This window comes from Macaca mulatta, chromosome 5, assembly GCF_049350105.2.
Source record: "Macaca mulatta isolate MMU2019108-1 chromosome 5, T2T-MMU8v2.0, whole genome shotgun sequence".
Classification (NCBI taxonomy): domain Eukaryota; kingdom Metazoa; phylum Chordata; class Mammalia; order Primates; family Cercopithecidae; genus Macaca; species Macaca mulatta.
The window spans coordinates 28,052,710-28,061,710 of NC_133410.1; positions in this window are offsets into that span (position 1 = coordinate 28,052,710).

Consider the following 9,001-nt stretch of genomic DNA (forward strand, 5'->3'; position numbering starts at 1 on the left):
TCTATTTACACACATATTTAATGAATCCTTCTATACTTATGAATGAGACTCAACCCAACTGGAACTGTTAAAGTTTCCATAAAAAACTATGGATACAGTTTTTAAATCTAGGTTAATATTCAAACATAGGTTTCTAAAAGGATGTTTTAGAAACCTATGTTTGAATGAAATTTTAACCAGTTCTGAAACGGTCTGAAGCTATGGTTGACGTTTCGTAGTTAAGGTATACAGAATTTCACCTTTGCCTTACAGATTAGCAAATCACGGAAAAGCTAAAAATGGAAAGGTACTGCATTTGTCTTCAATTCAGAATTAAATTTTAAAAAGAGATTTTTGCTCAGAATTGTGTTTCTTCCACCAACCATATAACTAAAAGAAAAAGCATTTTCCTTTCTTAAATCTTCATCACATCTCTTTCTTTACTCCTTAAAATAATATATTATTTTCCATTAATATAATTGTTTTGTTTATAGTTTTCAATCATCAGATTGTCACTTAGCTTCTGTTTTTAATTTACTCAACAATATAAAAGTTTCAGAAACCCAAGCTCTAACTCAGATAATGTAAACCATGATGACATGTCCCTGAGTCTCATTTTTTAATAGACTTTATTCTTTAGAGAAGTTTTAGGTTCACAGCAATATTGAGCAGAAAGTACAGAGGTTCTCTACAAACCTCTACCAGCCCCACAACATGCACAGCCTCTCTACTCTCAATATCCCCCACGAGAGTGGTGCATTTGTTATTATCAGTGAGTCTACATTGACACATTATTGTTATGTAGAGTCCAGAGTTTACATAAGGGTTCATTCTTGGTGTTGTGCATTACACAGGTTTGGATATATATGTAATGACATATATCTATCATTAGTGTCATATGCAATCGTCTCCTTGCCTTAAAATTCTCCTGTGCCGTGCCTATTCATCTCTCTTTATATATACACACACAATTATTATTATTATTTTTTTTGAGACAGAGTTTCTCTCTTGCCCATCCTGGAGTGTGGTAGGGGCTGATCATGACTATTCATTTCTCTTTCCCCCCAGCTGCAGATAAGTATATATGGAAGATATATATATCTCTCTCTATATATATATATGTATATGTAGATTATATATATATGTGTATATACACACACACACACACATATATATATTGCACACAGTTGAAGACAGAATCTCACTCTGTTGCACAGGCTGGAGTGCAGGGGATGCTGATCATGGTCCACTGCAGTCTCAACCTCCTGGGCTCAACTGATTCTCCCATCTCAGTCTTCTGAGCTGAGCAGCTGGGATCATAGGCATTTGCCATCATGTCTGGCTAAATTTAATTTTTTTCTCTTTTTGTTTAGAGTTTGGGGTGTCACCATGTTGCTCAGGTTGGTCTCAAACCCCTAGCCCCAAACAATCCTCCCACCTCTGCCTACCAAATGGCTGGGACCAGAAGTCTGAGCTGATATTTTTACTGCCTCTAGAGTTTTGCCTTTACCAAAATGTCATAAAGTTGGACTCATACAGTATGTCGCCTGTTCAAATTGGCTTCTTTGACTTAGTAATACGCATTTAAAGCGTCTCCATCTCTTTTCATGGCTTTACAGCTCAGTTGTTTTAGCGTTGAAGAACGTTCTGTGTCCAGAGTTGGTTCCTTCTGATGGGTTCGTGGTTTCTCTGACTTTAAGAATGAAGCTATGGACCTTTGCAGTGAGTGTTACAGCTCTTAAAGGTGGCATGGACCCAAAGAATGAGAAGCAGCAAGATCTACTGTGAACAGCGAAAGGGCAAAGCTTCCATAGCATGGAAGGGGACCGGAGCAGGTTGCTGCTGCTGGCTGGGGTGGACAGCTTTTATTCCCTTATTTGTCCCTTCCTAGGTCCTGTTTCTATCCTATCAGAAGGTCCTTTTCTCAATCCTCCCCACAATTGGTTACTTTTAGAATCCTGCTGATTGGTCCATTTTACAGAGCACTGATTGGTGCATTTTACAAACCTCTTGCTAGCTACAGAGCGCTGATTGGTGCACTTTATAATCCCCTTGCAAGACAGAAAAGTTCTCCAAGTCCCCACTCCACCCAGGAAGTCCAGCTGGCTTCACCTCTCAATTCCATTATCTGAATATACTACAGTTTATTTATCCATTCACCTACTGAAAGATATTTCAGTTGCTTCCAAGTTTATTTATGAGTAAAGATGCGGTAAACATCCATGTGCAGGTTTTTGTGTGAACGTAAGTTTTCAGCTTGTTTGGGAAAAGTCCGTATTGTAAGAAAATGTTCAGTTTTGTAAGGAATCACTAAATTGTACAATTTTGAATTCCCACCAGCAATGAATTAGAGTTTCTTTTGCTCCACATCCTTATGAGCATTTGGTGTTTTCTGTGTTCTGGATTTTGGTCATTCTAATAGATGTGTGGTGACATTTCATTGCTCTTTGTAAATTTTCCTTTTCTAAGGTTGGCTAGTCTGTCATAAAACCTCAATTAATTAGGCTAATAAAATAGTTTTTCTTGAGGCTTGGCTTTGTTTTTCAAATGGTGATTTTTCCTTCTCCCCCTGCCTGAATCATCCGGGGATTTTTCTCTGACAGTCACTGTGTAACCTGCTAGGGCATCTGGAGGTAAAACTCACAACGTGTGGGGATCCACCTATGGCTAGGCCTCCCTAGTTTGCTCACAAACTTTTCCACACTGATTCTCTGGAAGTTTTTCAATTACAGTTTCTATTTTCCTACCACGGTACTAGATCCCAGGAGGTTTCTCTTTATAGGTTTCTGCTCTGGGAAGTAGTAATTTTTTTATATCTGCCTGTCTCTCCGATTTGGGAGGCATCGGTTTACCCTGTGATATCACTTCTTTTAATGAATCTAAGAAGAGTTTTTTATTGTTCAGTTTGTTTCGCTTTGTTTTAAGAACAAACTGGAGACTCCCAAGCTCCTTACCTGATTGACTGGAAAGGCCTCCATGATGTCATATAAACATTTTTGGAAATCCCAAATATTACTGCAGATGACAATAATTATCTCTATTGATCCAACTGACATTTGTAAAGTAAAACTGAATTATGCATTGAGAATAAATATATTGGTTTAAAATTATAAAAGCAAACTTTTATATTCACAGGTTAACAACTCTGCATGGTTTCTGCTTCTAAAATGGAGAAATATTTCATATTGTATTTTTTCAATTGCATTTGTTTAAATGATAAAAATTAATATTCTGAGAATAATTTTATTTGATAAAGATGTGTTTAGTCAGAAATCCTATAATACATTTCTTTTTGCATTTATGTCAAATCCATCAAGTCATTCTGAAAAGCTTTACCCATCTCCTTTCCAAAAAGTGACAAATGTCTCTGATTTTTTATTTTTTTCCAAAGTAATTCACTAGACGGAATTTCCTTAGGAGCAAGTTTTCTTTTAATCTATTCGTCTATCTATTGATCTATGTATTTATCTTTAAATGACAGCTAGACGTCTGGGAATAGATTGTCTAAGTCTGTCATGTGAAGTGTGTATTAAAGATTACACATAGGGATATTTTCATCACCAGATATCTGAGTGCCTATTCAGCACGTACTGATACTATGTGTTTAAAATAATTAAGTCACAGGCTAGGGAAGTAGGAGATCTGGCTAAACTTTTCAGGTTCAATGTTTAACAATTTTTGTGAGTTTTTCCAACAGCATGTATATACAAATGTAAGTGAAAGACTAGCTAGTGTTAATGTTCAGACAATATTTCCTTTCTTATATTATAAGAATATAGATAAGGGTTTATTGGCATGCCCAAGATAATTTCTTGGGCATTTCTTACTTTGAAAATATAGATAATATCTCAACTAACTTATTCAGAGTTTTAAGCAAAACCAAATGATAATTTAATAGTTTTGGTTAATTTTTTGGATTATGCTAGAACCTCACCTAATTCTCAGACTCATATGTATTAGCTTCCCATAGTTACCATCATGAAATTCCACAAACTGGGTGACTTAAGACAGAAAATTTTATTGTCGCCCACATTTGAAGGTTAGAATTCAGAAATCTAGGTGTCAGTAGGTCTTTAGCCCTCTGAAGTCTGTAAGGTAAGATGCCTTCTTTTCTTCTTCCAGCTGGTAGTAGCCCCCAGTGTTCCTTGGCTTGTGGCAGCGTAACTCCAGTCTCTCTCTGTCCTCCCATGGTATCCTCCCTGTGTCTCTTCACATCATCTTCCCTCTCTGTGTGTTTCTGCATTCACATTTCTTCTCTTTAGGAAAACTTCAGTCCTATCCGATTAGGCCCTTGCTAGTGGACTCATTTTAACTTGATTACTTCTGTTACAAACCTTTTCCAAGTAAGGTCACTTTCTGAGGTACTGGAAGTTAGAACTTTTTTGTGGAGGATACAAAAGGCAACCCATAACTCTTAGTATTTCTTTGAAACCTTTTGCAAACTCTGCTAACACAAATCAAATAGTATTTTATTCATTGTTATGTTCAACGAAATACATTCAAATTGTATAATTAAACCATAAGAGGTGGAAAGCTGGCTGACAAATTTGTTGTCTAGAATATATGTTATGAAAAATCAACTTAGAAGGATGTTTTCTTTTTCTATAATGCTAAGTTACATTAAATTTTGGTTGAACTGAAAATCTCAGCCATTTCTCTAGGTAGTGAAATTTCAATTCATTCCTAAAGCAGTTACATAATGTTGGAAAATCAGTGCATGCGTGATAATGAGGAACTGCAGAAAAAACTGTAGTTCCAAAATACACTTTTTTTCTTTTCATTATCTGCGAAACTTCACCTATTTCACAGTTCAGTTCAAAGTCCTATAGCTTAGATGTCAGATTCATGATCATCGACCGGCTTGCAACCTGTGATGCCTGTATTCCTTTAGAATCGTTAAGTTCAGAAGACCAATATTCTGGGTGAAAAAAGGCTCTTTATTTCTTTTTTATTTTTATTATCTATTTTAATAGGCTGGAATGTAATAATGAGAAATAGTAGTAATTAAAAATATAATGGTTGCAATTAAATCAAAAACTTATTGTAGTAATTGTAATGATCTTGGATGTATGGGTAAGACATATGAATGCTACTATACAAAGGTTGTAAAAAAAGAATTGCATCTTTAAAATTTAAATAGAACACAGTGTACTTTTTCATATATTCATTTTGTTTTCTACTATAATTCTATTGTTAAACATGAAATTGATTGCTTATTGAATGTTTCTAAAAGCACAAATGTAATCATTCAGATAAAATTCCCCCAAATTTAATTGGTTTAGTTTTTATTTAGTGGCTAACACTTAATACACCATCAATAATTACTTCAACAGTTTATTATCCTGTCTAATAGAATATTGAGCTTTTTTTCTAAAAGTAAGATTATTGATGTATTCCAAATGATTAGGACAAAAGTAAAAAATACTTAAAATGATTATTTTCTATTAAAACTAGTTATTTATTCAACTGGACATATCATTTAAAACTTCTCACTTATATGATGGTCTTCCTAAAAATATGTTTAGTCAATATAATATTCAGTTTAATAAAGAAATTGTATGGTAATGAGAGTCATGAAGTGAAATAATAGAAAAACTTCAGGATATGATTTTCCTCTGTCACCTGTGAGATAAAAGTCTATCTACAAATTTTACATATATATTGACACTTGATTGTGTGCAAGACACTGTTCATGATGAAATGCATTATTTTATGTCACAAGACACTGCCAAAAACTTCTCTTAATGTTTCATATGAAACAACATATGCTGCTTCCAAGAGTGGCACAAATTTTAAACGTATCTTTCACATATATAATAAATGGGATTTGCTCTACCACTTACAATGTGCAAAAAAGTAAGATGTTTTAAGTATGTCATTTCAAATCAAATAATTTTTCTAATTTCTCCTAACATGAGTGTGAAGTTCATTTGAGGTTTAAAAAAATCAATTTTGTATTCTTTCCTTACCTTCACTTTTATCTTAAAACAGATACGTTAACAGAGTTTAGGAAAGGGTTTGACACCCCTTTTCACACTCACCTGTCCACTTTGAAACTTCTTTTTGATACTTAGTGTAAGACTGAGACATCAATAACAGAAGTTTATTAACTCTCTTAAAAAGATAAAATTTAAAAGGATAATATCAGATTATTCCACTCTCTGTTTTAAATTATTTTTAAAACTCTCCACTCCCATTTAAGATAAAACTTAAACTCTTTATCCTGGCCTTCAAAAGCTTATCTGACCTAGCCCCTACCTACCTCCTACACTTCATCTCAAATCACTCTTCTAACCCACCAGATTACAGCAGAACTGTTCTTTCTGTTCCTGGAATATGCTAAGTGCGTACCTTTGCAATATCTACTGGAGTAGTCTTCTCATTTGCATTTGTCTAATTGATATACATGTTTTTAAAATCTCGCACAGACCCTCCTTATCAGAATGTTGCACCCATACACATTTACTGTGGGGTTTTGTCTGTTAACCCTGGAGAGTTATCCCTGGCAATGGAAATCATCTTACCCAATTATGCTTTCCGTGGAAAGATAGCCCATACCTGATGACTGATTGATACAAGGGTGTAAAAGACTAGCCCCCTTGTCTCAAAGAGGTAACACTCTGTGATACCATTCATGGTCCAGAGCTTTGTGAGTAATCAGTCTGAGGATGCACACTTTTCCTAGCTTCCTATCTTGGCTTATTGTGATTTCCTCCCTCCTTTCATCTTTCACTTAAATCACATCTTCAAAGAAAACTTCTTGCACAAAAATGATCATCTGAAGCACTGCTTAAAGAATAGGATGGATTTAAGATAGTTGGTACAAGATTCAATGCAAAGAAATGGACGTTAAGGGTGAAAGTTTAGAGTTACACAACATGTTGCCTGGATGGCAATGATCCCCTTGATAAGTGTTAGGTGGAATTTGGGTTGTCCTTGGTGAGTTCTAACAGGATGACTGCTGAAGCTGTCCCTTTTTGGAAAGAAGGACAAACTACAAATAGAAAAGACACATTAGTTTATGCAATGTTTCTGATATTTGAGAGGTCTGAAGGAGATAACCACAAGGACTACGGAACTGAGTAGATACTGCCACAGTCATAGATGTGTTGTTATCTATTATACACAAATATTTAAGTCAGAGGACCTCGTTGGAAACTTTTAAAGCAAGTTTTAGTTTTCTCCAGGTTGAAGCTGATGGTGCAGGCACTCTACAGAAATAGAATGTACCTCTATCCAACATTTGGTTTGCCAGTTAAAACTGGTGATGCCACACATTTACCCACAGAGTATAAGAAGGTTTATTACTCACACAATAGGGCTTTCTGAAGAGAGAGTGTAACACTCCAGCAAGTCTAAAATATCTTGAGAGAGTAAAGAAAGAAAAGACTGGCTTGGGATTTTTATGGTAATTAGAGGTGGGGCCAGGCTTAGAGTGATAGCATGTGATTTAAACTTCCCATATGTACAATCTGAGGGAGCACCCAGGCTTTCTTACCAGCAATCTCAGATGTGGGGTGTAAAAGGGAGAGGAAGGGGTTAGGCATAAAAGATGTCAGTAATCAAACTTCCAAACCTAGATTCAGACTCTCTATTAAAACATATGAAGCTAAAAAATAATGTTCCTTATTGTAAAATTGAAACAAATTCGGAAAAGGTTGAATTTCTTAGACTAATCAAGTCGTCCATGCCAAAATCAGGGTCTTCAGAGGGAAGAAGTGAAATGAGATTAGAAAGGATATGTCTGGGGACAGTCACTTGAGAAACTTAAAACTAAAGATTTTCCTGAATCTTTAGTTTGCAGAAGGGATTGCAGAAGTGATTCACTCTACTTTGTTTGAAAAGAAAGATTTCTTCAATCCCTTTGCCTAAAGACTATGGGGAAGTTTCAAACGAGGCAAGTGCTTTGCAAAGTTTACTTTCCTAAGGATATGCTCCCATCTCTTCTCATGGCCTAAAAGCAGTAACTAGCATTAAATTTCAGCATTATTTGACTGGGAAAGTGCTGAACCTGATAAAGTAGTAGAGTAATTTTGTACTAAATAAGCTGCAGGACACAGCTAACATATACTGCCAGGGTGCTCCTGAGTAAGACTGAAAGAGACTCTTTAGGGTGCCCAATAAAAGGCAGAATGAAAGGAAAGCCAGATAAAGGAGATTTTGTTGATAAATGTAATACCTCATGCCTTAGGATGTGACATCTCAGTGAGCATCCCTGGGACAAATTTTTAATATACTGTTGAGATGACTCTTGGAACTTTGAAAAAAGTTCATGTTAAAGGCAGTATAGGATGCCAGATCTACTATAGTAAGATTTGGAGGAAAATAGCAAAAAGTTTAAGAGAAATGAGTCTTCCTAAATTAATCTATTATATAGCTCTGGGGAATTAAAAATGTTTGACTATGATTTTTTGGATAATGTAGGTGAGAATTTCTCAACCTTGGCATTATGGATATTTGAGAATTGAAATTTCTTTACTGTGGAAGTGATGGGATGTCTTGTGCCTTGTGGAATATTGGACAGTATCCCTTCCACACTAGACCTCAATAGCCTTTTTAGTTGTGACAACCAACATGTATCCAGACATTATCAATTGTACCCTGTGGTGCAGTGGAGACCATTGCCACAAGCTGGGAATCATTGTCCTAGAGGCACTTTATTTAACAAGTTAGTAATAAATATGCAAGTGAAAAACGTTCCAGTATTGCTGATGTGTTCAGTATTGACCGTTCAAGGTAAGCTGAGAATGACAGGAGATTCTGTTATAAAGCTAGGCTCCCTTATAGCATTTGGGATAATAAGATTCTTAAATACCAGATGACAAAGAGTAGAGGCAAGAGAGACAATACCATAATGGACAGCAAGGTTGAGGTAAAGAATGTTAAAAAAACATGGAGACACATGGGCCAAGATGAAAAAAAACACAGAAAAGTATATTTCTTAACATCTATGATTAAAATATATCAAGACTGAATGAGCAAAAGGTTGAAGTCAGTTACCTCAGTGAGCTTTCACGGCCCG